Genomic DNA, 13142 nt, shown 5'->3' on the forward strand with positions numbered 1-13142 from the left:
ATTCATTCAGTGTTGTGTCACTCTAGTCTGCCCTGAGGGATCTATTAACAAGAACCTCAGTAAACCTGCCTCAGGGCAGGTTGCAACATTGCTGACCCTAACATGGCAGATTTATTTTTGAAAACTAATTCTCAAGTTTCTGATTCATATGGTGCATTACAGCTTGAGTGAGCTTCTCTTGAAATTCAATTAACTTTATGTAATGATGACCTGTTCTGATAGGCAACATAGCCTTTTCCCCCCCATTTCTTACTGCATATTATTGTACAAAGCTGGGTGCTTGACAATAGGATATACGTAATCAGAAAATTTTAAAGCCTTGAGATTCCTCTAAAAATGGAATTCAAGTATTGAAGTGACATTGTAGTGTACATGCATTTATTGATTTGATTAGTTTTGCATTATGAAATCTAGCGCACCTATAACTTGATTGTACATATTACACAGCTGATTCTGAGAGCACTTTTTATCTATTAAAGCATTGCCCTTTTCCTATATATACCTGGAGTCGTGATTTCATGCTATCCATTAGAGATTTGAAGAGCAGCATTTCATAGCATATTGAATGTCAGGGGAGTCTATGCCAGAGAGAAGATAGCTGACATCTCAACAAATTTCTGACATTTTAGTAGAAAATGTAATGCAATATTGACAGCATTTGGACCTTGCCAACTTCCTAACCAGTCAATAAGTTTCATTATGTACATTACAAGGTGGTTGCTTTAATAGATTGGGTTATTTCTTGGGCAGCATGATATTGAACAGTACACATCTTCATGATCTGTTCTTACAGAGATACTTGGAATTTATATCACTAATCTTTTTCTTAAGCAAATTTGATACAGAAAGGTACACTTTTCAAATATTAAGAAAATATAAAAATTACTTTAAAAGTGGTCTGAGGCCATTTCTAACTTTTTGTGTTAGGCCTTCAAGGGTGAGAAAGTCTTAGATGTGCTGGATTATTCTGTATTACATGCTGTCAAACTTTGATTATAACTAGACTACTCACATGTATTTTCTTAGTTCATTAATCCATGAAGTATAATAACGAGTAAAGATGGTTGGAAGCAAGTCTTGCCTAAAAGTGGAAGCCCATCCTAAGTGATCTCTTCCATCACTTCCTAAATTGCAGAGTAGAAGTTGAAGCCAATCTATCTGCCCTTTGAAATAATCTCATTGCCTGCCAATAAGCCTTCTGCTGTCCTATTGAATTCTTCCCTATTGTTACTTTAAAAAAATATGTAGCCTTCCTGAGTCTATTTTAAACAGCAATTAAAGTCAACTAATTAGTTTTCATGATGAGAAGTTGAAGATAAGCCATATGTTTCTATGAATTGATTGTCCTTTTGTTTCAGAGATCTAGTTCCATGAGTGTGGTAAAAAAACTCCAAAAAAGTCCATTTGCTCACAATTCCCAAGGCTGTGAAAAATACAAAATATCTTTGAAAAACTTGAAGGAACTGTAGGGAGGGAATTTTATTTGAGATCATAATCTCACAGACTGAATTTCAGCTGTGCTTCTGTCTTGGGAGACGCTTTAGAAAAGCTTATTTCAATAACAGAAGTCATGTGAGTATGGCTCCTTACAGCTGAACTGAGTTCAAATATGCTAGATGAATAGGTAAGGTTAGCTAGGTAAATTTGCCTATTCCTTTCAGGGTTCAAGTTAGAAAAAGTAATATTGAAAGCTAATTCAGAGAAGACTGTAAGCTTGATAAAATACCTTGGAAAAAACAGAGATTATCTAACCCTAAACTGTAGGAATAGGAGCTTCATTTTTGATATTAACTTTCTCAGGAATTTACCATCTACTTCTGTGTTAAAGCTCTACAGTATCTTGACATTACCAAGACTGAACATCATGGCCTCCCCTCAGGTTTATTTCTCTTGAACCATGAGACGCACAACCAAACTTTCTTTTTTTTATCCTAATGACTGTTCTGAGGACCCTCATTAAATGGAGGACTAGCTGACATTCTTTTAAAGCACATCAGAGGGAAGAATCAATAAAGGCAGAAGATGTTGCTGCTTTCTTGGTCTGGTTATTAAACCTGTGTTTGTCATCTAAGTGGAGCATCTGGTGTAATCTTGCATGTAAGTAGGACCTAATTCTTGTTAAAGTTGGATAATATTTAACTTCATAGTACTGAAACTTCTATTGTAACACCATTAGTTGTCAAGATAGTGTTAGACTTTTTGAGCAAGGTCTTTGAGCAGAAACATTGTGTGTTGGGGGAGGTTGTTTATTTTGTTGTTTGGTTTGGTTTGGGGGTTTTTGGTTGGTTGGTTGGTTTGTTCTACTTTTTGGAGGGTTTTGTTTGTTTGTTTGTTTGTTTGTTTGTTTTTGTTTTTGTTTTGTTTTGTTTTGTTTTTTTCGCTGTGTTTTTTGCCCCAGCAGAGCAACCTACTTTTCCTCACCTTCTACTCTATCTTGAGTATAACATCTTTCCTGACCTACTGGTTATTTGTGACACATCTGTGACAGTTTTGCTCCAGCACTTCCTCAAAGAGGAAATAATGGTATTTATCTTCCTTTCTTGAGAGGGGAGCTGAGCCTTTGCTTAACATTGCTCTTTTTCCTTGCATAAACACAGCTTGTTCCAGCTCCTAAATTAACAATCAGACATCTGCAAAACCCATTAGTGTAGTCCTGTGGTTTTAAATGAATAATAGCTGCCATTCTTATTTGCTGATATGTAAGGATTATTTAATTTCTCCTATTTTGTGAGAGATCTCTTTAACTCCTGTTTGATTTGTCAGAATTTTGATACCAGCTGTTTACACTCATGATTACAGAGAATGATTGATGACTAATGTTATTTTCTGAAATTATTTTCAGATGTTACTTCATATCAGAGAAAACTTGGGCAAAATCTGTGTGATCTTGCCTTCATATTTACTAAATGGAAACAGGAACTAAAGTGAAGAAGATAGTATGCTAATATACCACACTTTTTAATTTATCATGGTGATATGTCATAGCTTTTTTTGCCCTCTTTTATAAGAAGTTTTACATTGTAAGAGTTTCTATCACAGAGACTGTGCTAACTCAAATAACCATCTTTCTTTCTTGATCACAATTTTTAAAGTTTCCTGTTGCCTGAGAGCCTAGGATTTGACCTCTAGATAACCTCATATATCTTAGATTTAAAATCCATAAACTCACAGGTACAACTCTGTAGGTGTTTTATTACTTTGGTACTTCTGGTGCACTTTATAACAGCTGTCATCCATTAACACTACTATTTTCATAAATTCATTAGTCTTGAAACAGAAGTGGGAGGAGAGAAGCTTTTCAGAAAAAGAAAGCCCTGCAATGGGTTTTACTTCATATCTATTTCCAAAGATTTGCAGTATGATATTTTTTAATCAGCATCTCCCCCTGTATTTGCTGTCAGTTTTGGGGTTTGATTTTTTTTTGCTGCAGAATCTCAGATTATAGAATAGTTATGCATCTAGGACATCTCTTTCTATATAAGTAGTGTTTTAGAAGTGAGTATTGCATTCTACTGACTAAAAAGAATTGACAAATTTACTAAATATAATTATGTAAGATTATGTAACATAAATTCCTTTTCATGAGTTCTTGTTTGTGTGTTTAACTCGCATTTAATGTTGCCAAGCTAATTAAATAACAAAGAGAAGATTTAGTGTGTGTTTAAAAAGAAGGAAGCTGGTATATGTTTGTGAAGTCCCTTTCGAAAGTAATCAAAAGAGGCAGGATATTTAAACAATGTTGGTTCTAGACAGTTATTTTCAATTTCATTGCTTTTTTAAAAACTTTTGGTATCTAAAGCTGAAAATGATCCAAATAGCCAATAGTAAATGAGTCTGATGCAAAGCTGCACAAAATGGGAAAAAATATATTCAGAATTTTAGTGGGAAAGCCTAAACACAGTAGTAGAGCTCAAGCCTATTAAATGCATTGGTTTAGTTCTTTATAGAGAACATACTCTTGCATGACAAATTTGCTTTCCTTAGCGATGGAACTTATACGTTTATTTTATAGTGTTATTTTATAGTGTTTGTTGGGTTTTGCTAAAAATTTATTGAAGGTGGGTTATCTATATAGAAGATTTAGGTAAATTAGCAATAGATTTAGCTCTTATCTGTTCTTTATTGGTTCCTTGGAAGAATTGATAGAGCCAAGGATATGGCCAAATATTGTGGATACAATAAGCTCATTACAGCATTTCATTTAGTAACATCTGATAAAATTGTTCCTGGGTAGTGTCAGTAAGTGTTTAGTGAATAAGAACTGCCTAAACGTACAGATAAGGGGTCATGCTGGAGAGATGCCCTTTGGGTTTTTGCATCAAATCAATTTATTTTCCTATCAGTGGGTTCTCTTTAAAGATGTGAAAATAAAAATCTGTTGGCATTGTTAGCTAATCTTATCAGTGTTCTCAGGGTGTTCAGTAACAGCAGAGGCATTAATATGGAACAGTGCAGGTTGAAAATAAGTTCTAACATGGTCACTTCTAACTTAAATGTCTGACAAAAAGATACGTACATCATGTAAGAACGAAAAAAAAAGGAAGGAAAGACTGTGTTCTGGAAAATCACACATCTGTAAAGTTTCTTTTATATTCAACAAGGCTTCCTGACATAATGCTGAGGCAAAGGGGCTAATGTGGTTTTCAACGGTCTAAATTGGAGATTGTTACATAAAATCAGATGACTCATCTCATGTGACCTCTACACTCAGTACTGTCTGACATTAGAGAATTGCATTTTTTGCAGCTTTTATAAAGCTGTAGATTATGCAAGGTGAGTATTTAGAATTATTTCCTTCAGCTGAGAATTTGCATTACATCAGTCTTTCCCATTTATCAGAAAAAGAACAGAATCACAGAACATTTCTTGAACTCTGTCAAGCTTGTTCAGGAGTTCATTTGATTACCTTGTGGGGTACACTACAATAAAGTACTTGATAAGCAGCAGATTTGAGTTGAGAAGGGAATATAATACCCTTTGGGTAGAAGATGGAGCTGGATGTGTTTTGGAATTTTTTTTTTTAATGTTCAGGCTACTGAATGTTGGAATATGGTGAGTTTTAACTCTTCCTTTTGTCTTCAGAAGACATTTTTGGTAGATATCTACTGAAACCCAAGTTGCTGAGCTCAAGGCACAGTGAGAAAAGGGTAAGTATAATGACTCATCATCTGTAGAAGACTGGACAAAATCTCACTGCTCCTCTGTCTGCATGTTATGGATTTTCATATGTGAGTCACACATCTATTTAAGTTCATTAGCTTCAGTCAGTGGCTTGATATTTAGGGAGTGATGGGAAACAGTTGATTTTTCATTCCTCTCTTGATTTTTGAGGCAACTAAATAAAACAACATTAGTTACTTTTTGTTTTTCAGTCAAATCTCAGTGTTAATGGCAAATAGGGGTCACATTTTTGAGTTGCCATGGCATGACTACTTCTGAGGATAGTGGAAATCATCTCTGCTCTGCAGTCTGGTCAAGGAGGGTAAGGTATGTCTCTGGTATGCTGCAGTTGCTTTGGCTGTGTACTGCTGCTCCTTTCTGTGAATTTCTTAAACTTTATAGCAGTGATTGAAATCACTTCAAGGTTCTCTGAAACTTTAGTGTGACTGAGAGAGAAGCTTCTGGCAATCATTTGTGAGCTTTCCCACTAAACAGAGGAAGAACTAACCTTGATAATTCCAGGTTGACATCAAAGGTGAATAAAAGGCACAATGTAATGTATTTATATGTCTGCAAGTCTGTTTTCCCCCCCCTTTTTTTTTACCTGAGCACTTCTTCATGTGAGGATCTGGCCTTGTGAAAGATTAAGACTTGTTGTGTGATTTCAAAGGATATTTGCAGTGCTAACATTTAAACTTAATTTCATAAAAAACAGTATTTCTGAGTCCTTTAGCTGATTTTATATTCAAATACTGGTGAGCAAATAAGTAGTGGGATCATTAGTTTCCTGTTTATTACGATGACTTACAGCATATTAACTTCCCGTGAGAGAATATTATGTCCTTTTTATGCTGACATCTATGAAAAATATTTTGTGATACTAAAAAATTCCTGCTTTTTCTTATGTTCAATAAATTTTTAATATTTGTGTGCCACTTCAGATGCTTGATAATTTATGACCCAGCAGAGGTCAGCCTTGTGGCATTTTTTAAAACATATGCTCAAAGAAATGAAGTAGAGCCAAAGTTCTTATAAGAAGACATTGAAATTTTATTTTATAAAATGCATTCCTACTAATTAGAGTTGATACAATATTCCTGTGTTGTAGCTAGATGTATGACTTAAACATCTCAATGAAACTTCTGTTTATGCAATTGATGCCTTAAGCTTTAGCTTTCATATTATCAGATTCTGTCCTGCTTAGGGATGTAGTTCTGAGCCTCATATTAAGTGTTAGTCAGCTCTTTTTACAGAGTAGGTAGAGAAAACAAATCCTTTTCCTGCTGAGGACCAAGGACAATTTTCAGGCCCAAAAGCACAAATAACAGTGGACTGAAGGGAGGAACAAGAAGGATGAGACCTCACAACCTGAAGCTGTAATTGGACAATTAAACCCCAACATGCAAATGGACCAAAACTTATAAAAGTGAGACCTCGTGACAGGTCAGTCATTTTGTGAGTATTTTGGATCCACTTTGGGTGTAGCTCTGGTCAGGCTCTGTCCTGCCCAAGGTGTATCCTAAAGGCTTTTCAATAAATATCTACTTTACTCTCTATCTCTGTTCAGTCTCTGCTTCTGGTCAGCCTTCCCAAGGCATCATAATAGGGATGTTAATACTTTTATAAAATTGTTGCAAATAGTTTTAAATGTTTCCCATTTTGGTATTCTGAAATGTCTACAAACACAGTATTTTTTCTTTAGTGATGCTTAAAACATTGAAAGTTAAGGTGTTGAAGGAAAACAGTGTTCATACTCTACTCCAGCTCAAAAGCACCAATGATTTGTTTACATTGTAAACTGCTATTCCCATTTTGTATCTCAATGATCAGTCGTGGTTTCTTTAATAAGGGTCTAATTTTTTATACACTTGACGACTCAGATCATAATCCTCCTCAAGAACAGTGGCTGTCCTGTCCTAAATTGGATTACTGGTTTGTAAATTCAGTTTCAATTGGCAATCTCAGGAGTGCCTGATTTAATTGCTCTTTGCTCTGCTTGAGCATAATCTCTGTACCTTGAACTAACACCAAAGTAGTGTTATCCAGGTAGACAGCAGAACCGAATATACAATAACACCATTGTCAAGGCTGCAGCTGAGTCTTCTGCAATAGAAGATGATTAAATGTCTTGAGCATGACATTGGGAACTGGGAAAATGTTGTTGCCTTTTATTCACCTTCTGAACTGCTCAAAGATGTTTTACTCCTTTATTGTTGCTACATATTCTGAAGTTGATTTTCAGGTATTAAAAACCCTGTGATGAGAACAATATTGTGAGGCTTTGGAGTGGTGTCTGTTGCAGCAGCTAGCTGGCATGTGAAAATCAGTCCCAGGAATAGTCACTCTGCTTTTTAATGCTTTCTTCTCTTTAAAATCCTTCCTCTTCTTCCACTCACCTGGTGTTGATTTTTTTTTTTTTTTTTTTTTTTTTTTTTTTTTTTTTTGCCATCAGGGAGTCTAGGTGGGCTTGGAGCAAGAGCAGCTACTTCTGCAAAAGCTGGTCACAAACCAGTCACAAATTGTCAGAGTATTATCTTAGAAAAATCTTCTCCAATTAGATAGAGAAAACAAGAATTTCCAAACGAAAGACTTTATTAATCTGCTGTGACCAGAATACTGGAATAAGTTATCTTTTGAACGCGCTGTTTGCTGGAGATTAGAAAACATCAGCAACACTGATGTTGTTCTTCTGTCTGTCCACCCTCTTGAAATGAAAATAGAGTTGAATCCTTTGAGCAGCCTGTGCACTTAACAGTATACGCTTTCATAATTAAGTCCTACCTAATGGGTGTGCAAAAGAAAGGATTTTGTGAGATAACTTTGCATGAATGACTATCATTTTATGTGCTTCCTAGCTCTTGGCTCTAGTAGCTTAATACCTTGTGTTTTGCTCATGGCACAATGACCAGTATTTGCCCAGTATTTTTGTTGTTATATAGAACCCTGAGGTTTGTGAGAAACTTAAATTTAATAAGCCTTCCTTTAGCAAAAAGAAACAGAGGTGCTCTGAACTCTCTTAGCTTGGATCCAGGTGAACCAAAATTAAAACAATTGAACTTAGACTGTCTAAGCAGAAGAGCACTGAGAGACATTTGCACCATGCTGCCCTCCACAACTGTGCAGAATGCAATGCTGAAATGCCTGGAATGTTTTGGAGTGAGAGGTCTGCTTCTCAAGGTGTCACACCAGTGTGTCAACCTCAGCTAGCAACTTCTTCAGTCTGCATCCAGAAAGGCTGTGCAAACTTACCTCATCCATACACTTACTTCAAACAAGAAATTTGTGTGAATGAAAATGCACAGCTATTCTTAGGTTCTTTTGGGATGCTGTCAACCAAGCATGTCCTAAATCTTCAAAAGATCTAAATGCCTTTGCTCAGTATGTGTTTCCAGATTTCCACACATAGACTTAAACAGAGAAAACATCGACCCATTTCTATTCTTAGCAACAGAGCATGGTAGATTGTGAGCAGATAAACAAAATGGCTATTTTTCTGGCAGAATCCAGTTTCTTTTTTTCTACTTTGGGACAGGAAGAGCATGAGATTGGTTGACCCTGCATGGCTGCAGGTGCCTACCACAGCTGGTCTGTCCCTCTGTCTACTGAGCAGGGCAGAGAACATATAACAAAAGGCTCATGAATCAAGACAAGGCTAGGGACAGACATCTCACTAATTACTGCCATGGGCAAAAGAGTCTTGAGTCAAGAAAATTAATTTAAATTATTACCGATGAAATCAAAGTAGGATAATGCGAAAAATTAAGCACAAATCTTAAAACATCTTGCAGTCATCCCTCCTTTTTTTCCAGACTCTACTCCTTATTTTTCTACCCATTCTTTCCTAGTGGTGCAAGGGGATGGACAGTGGGAGTTGCATTGAGTTCATCACCTTATCTCTGGCACTCCATCCTCTTCTCACTCATCCCCTGCTCCATCACAGGGTTCCACCTGTGGGAAACAGTTCTCTACAAACTTCTCCAGTGGGGATACAGTACTCCCCAAACTGCTCTAGTGTGTGTCCCTCCCACAGGGTCCAGTTCTGCAGGAACAGCCTGCTTCAGTGTGGCTCCTCCACAAGTCCTGCAACAGACCTGCTGCAGAGCTGGCTCTTCTCTCGGTGAGGCCACAGGTCCTGCCAGGAGCCTGCTCCAGTTTCCCATTCACACCCTCTTTTAGGCATCCACCTGCTCTGCAGTGGGGTCCTCCAGGAGCTGCAGGCTCATACTGGGTTGTGTTTTTTCTGTAGCCAGCTAATTTGTGATGATGTACAGCTGCTTACCATGGCAGTGCTCACTTCCTTACAGTGCTCTCACTTTCTTAGGAAAGAAAAGGAATCAAGGTTTGAGCCAGATATTCTGTTTTACTGGCTGATTTCCCAAACTATTCTGCATACTTTCTTGTGTTTGCTTATACTTATAATATTTGCAAACTATTAACTGATATAAAACAAGTAATGATTTATTCTAGACTACCTGTATGCTTATTTTACAGATATTTTAAGAGCATAAATAAAAATTTTGGGTGGTTTTAGCTCCTTTCATGTCACGAAATTGAACTAAAGGAAAAAAAGATATTTGGGGTATTCCAATGTCAAATGTGTAAGGAAAGACCAAAATAGACTTGGTTTATAACATCAGAAGAAGTAGTCTTTCCATAAAGCTTTATTTAATCAAATTCAAAATTATTCCAATTTTGTTTTGAAAAAGACTGCAATATTGAAAGACTATTGTTATCTGGCTTCCATTAGGAAAATATCTTTGTTTAGATACTTGATTCCATGTTGAAATAAAATATTCTTATATATAATATTAGTTTTTAATACTGGTGTAAAATATTTTTTCCCTTGTTACCTTTAAATTCAGTTGGAAGTTAAGATTACACTCTCAGGACAAAGTGTTGCAAACCTCTTTTGTACTTTTCACCTGACTTTGTTAATTTTTTTCAGATTCCTGTTAATGGGAAAACTATTGTCTGAAACCATTAAAATGAAAGGTATGTATTGGAATTATTGAGAAAACTTGGAAGGCTAATTATTCTTATTGAAGCTGGGCATCACAGTATGCAAATATGGGACTGTCTCCTCATCATAAGTATGAAATACGTGTTTGGGAAAAAGGAAATTTCAGAAGGTGTCTGATGAGAAGTTTTTGATGAACACATTAATTTAAATATAAATTTACAGATTATTGCTTTGGGCGTAATTTGCGTGATTTTACTTGTATATTTAACTTCCAAAAAACTTAGTAAAAATTACATGTAAACACATATTTAAGTAAAGGAAGTGGTAATTGTACATGACTTATGAGATAAATAAAATTCAGCCATATCTGAAAGATTATTACAATGAGTTGCAAATTTAGAAAGATATCTAGAACAAAAATGAAAGATCTGAACATAAATTTTGTATTCTGAAATTCTCTCTGATTCTCAGTATTTATCTATTCAAGGAGTGCTGTAACATATGTGCAGAAAAAGATTTTGTTCCAGATAGGGAAAAAATTGACTTGACAGAGAAAACATAAGAGGAGTACCCAGCCATGAAATAACTGGAGGGAAGTTAAAAAGATGCTAAAAACCAAACAAATTTTGGATAAATATTTATATAAAAACTCAAGGTCCTTAAGTAGAAGACATTGAAGCAGGAGAGATGTTGACCTCAAAAGTTTTGATTGATTTCTAACATGCAACTGAAAATATTTTTTTTCTTTTATTATTTCTGACAAACTGAAGGTCAAAGCAGAGACAAGGGTAATTACCCTGAGTGGACAGTGGCAGAGTAAGAATTTAAATATTTTTGCCCTGTGTGAACACGAATCAATAAGAAAGTGAATACTATAAAGATAGTGGTTCAAAGTATACAATTAAAATTTTACCCTTAAAGCCTTGTCTCCTGGAGTGCTTTATTGACATGTAAGAGCAGCCAAAAGTACTGTGGATGCTGCTTGAAGGGACTCCAGTGTTCACACAGGAGGGACAGGTTTGTGATGCCCACACACAGAGAGGATGTGGATTTCTCTGTTTTGCATTGTCTCTGTTGTGTGACTTGACAAATTTCACCATTCTTTATTTTTGTTTTGAAAGTAAAGAAGGATATTGTTTGCTGCCATCCAGCCTGGACAAAGGAAATTACCCTGATGCTTTTTGTGTGTGAAGTGTCTTGAGAGTGGTGCTGCAGTGTGCAATGGGTACCTCAGGGCACAGCAGCTACCACTTTGGGACTGGTAGGTTGTCTCAGCAGCAAGACAAAAGCAGATTTAGCCAACACTACTGATATCAATCTGTCTAGGTTTGGAAAAGACAGGTATCTGACAGGGAAAGCTGGAGATTTTTTTTGGATGAAGAACATAACCCCCCTCCCTCCAAATTATTATAATTTTGAAATTTAGGGGATTTTGGGCAAAGATATGGGAATAACAGCTCTTTACTAGTAATATTAAAAATAAAAGTGTAGTACAAAAATAAAACAAAACAAAACAACCTAACAAAACCAACAAAACCCCCAAAAACTAACAAACAAACAAACAAACAAAAAACCACCACCACCACCAACAACAACAAAAAACACTGACAGAGTCAGAATATGACCTGACACCCTGTTGGTCAGGGTCTTGGCAGCAGTCCAATTAAGTCTTCCTGGAGTAATGGATGTGGTTCTGATGAAGCAGAGATGATCCTGTAGAAGAGTGTAGTTTTCCTCTGAAAGACTAGTGGTGGTAGGATGGGTCTGGTCTTCCTCTGGGAATCCACTGGAAACAGGCTGTTCTGGTGATCTGCATCTCAGGTTTTATCCAGGTAGGAATGGTTGGCTCCTCCCACTGGATGGAGCATCTCACATTGAGATGATGTAATTTTATCAGTCCTGCAGTGAGTCTCGATGATCCATTAACAGCAGATTTCCTCTGGAGGGAGGATGGGCCATGGAAGAGATAAGAACACTGCCCCAGCTGGTTTTAACAGCTGCCCATTACCAGAAGGCACCTGCCCTCTCCCCAGAGTCACAAGGAATGGGTCCTAGAAGAGAAAAACACCTCCCCAGCTGGTTTCAACAGATGGTAACAGAATACACACTTTTGGTTACATCTTGCATTGCAACCCAAGACACAATCTAAAGGCTTACACAGAGCAGAAGCTGTCTTGAGACTAGTACTGAGCAAAGCAGACTGGTGGCTCTGGGACCACATGTTCCAGATAGAGGACAAAGACACAAACTGCAATTCATCCCTTCTAATAAACTTCAGAAAGAGTCTTGGATGATTTTTTTGAGCATATATTCTTGAAGGTGTATACTTTTGGTGGGAAGGGTTTTTCAGCACATGTAACTGTCTTTGCTTGGGGAACAAAGTTTTGTGTTTGTAACCACAAACTTCTGCCAAAAAAACTTCTGTCGCTGCAGGATTTAAGAAATTGGAAGTTGCCTAACCATACTATTGCAGAGCTTAATTGCATAGCATTCACTTTTTCTTCTGATGCTAATATATCATACACTTAGACATTCTGTTATCAGAATAAGGACCAGACTCTGTGTATGGCCTCTATAATTACAGCTCCTAGCTTGTTTCTCATGAATCAAGTTCTCTAAGTATGATTCTATGATTGCATTTGATTTCCTACAAGAGTGGTAAGACCTTGTGAGTGTTAGCTTGAAACATTGCATGAGACCATAGGTCAACAGAGGGAGAAGGGTCTAGAAAGTGAGTCCTGTGAAGGAGCTGGGAGTGTTTATCCCAGAGAAAAGGAGGCTCAGGGGAGACCTTATGGCTCTCTATCACTGCCTGAAAGGAGGCAGTGGGCAGGTGAAGGTCAGGCTCTTTTCCCAGGCAACAACTGCCAGAATGGGAGGGCACAGCCTCAAGCCGTTCCAAGAGATGTTTAGACTGGACATAAGGAAGAGCTTCTTCTTTGGAAGAGTGGCCAAGTATTTGAGTAAGTTGCCCAGGGAACACCATCCCTGAAAGTGTTAAAGAAATGACTGGACGTGGCAC

This window comes from Zosterops lateralis (assembly GCF_965231275.1).
Source record: "Zosterops lateralis genome assembly, chromosome: Z".
Classification (NCBI taxonomy): domain Eukaryota; kingdom Metazoa; phylum Chordata; class Aves; order Passeriformes; family Zosteropidae; genus Zosterops; species Zosterops lateralis.